The following is a 322-nucleotide window of genomic DNA, read 5'->3' as shown; positions in this document are numbered from 1 at the left end:
GGACTCCTCACTTCCCCTGCTGCAGCTTGAGGTCTCTCTCCCTCTGAAGACAGTCCTTCATGAACTTCAACATGCATCCTTCCCTCGGGCTGCAGTTCTTCATGAACTGCTCCACTGTGGGTCACAAGTCCTCCAGCAAACCTGCTCCAGAGGGGCTCCTCTCTCCACTGACTTCCCACAGATGCTGCCAGGAGCCCCCTCCAGCACGGGCTTCCCACGAGGTCACAGCCTCCTTTGGCATGCACCTGCTCCAGTGTGGAGTTCTCCATAGGTTTCAGGGATACAGGCTCCCCTATGGAGCTCCCTGGGCTGCAGGGGGATA

This window comes from Motacilla alba, chromosome 1, assembly GCF_015832195.1.
Source record: "Motacilla alba alba isolate MOTALB_02 chromosome 1, Motacilla_alba_V1.0_pri, whole genome shotgun sequence".
Classification (NCBI taxonomy): domain Eukaryota; kingdom Metazoa; phylum Chordata; class Aves; order Passeriformes; family Motacillidae; genus Motacilla; species Motacilla alba.
Note: the sequence above shows the minus strand (reverse complement) of the source record.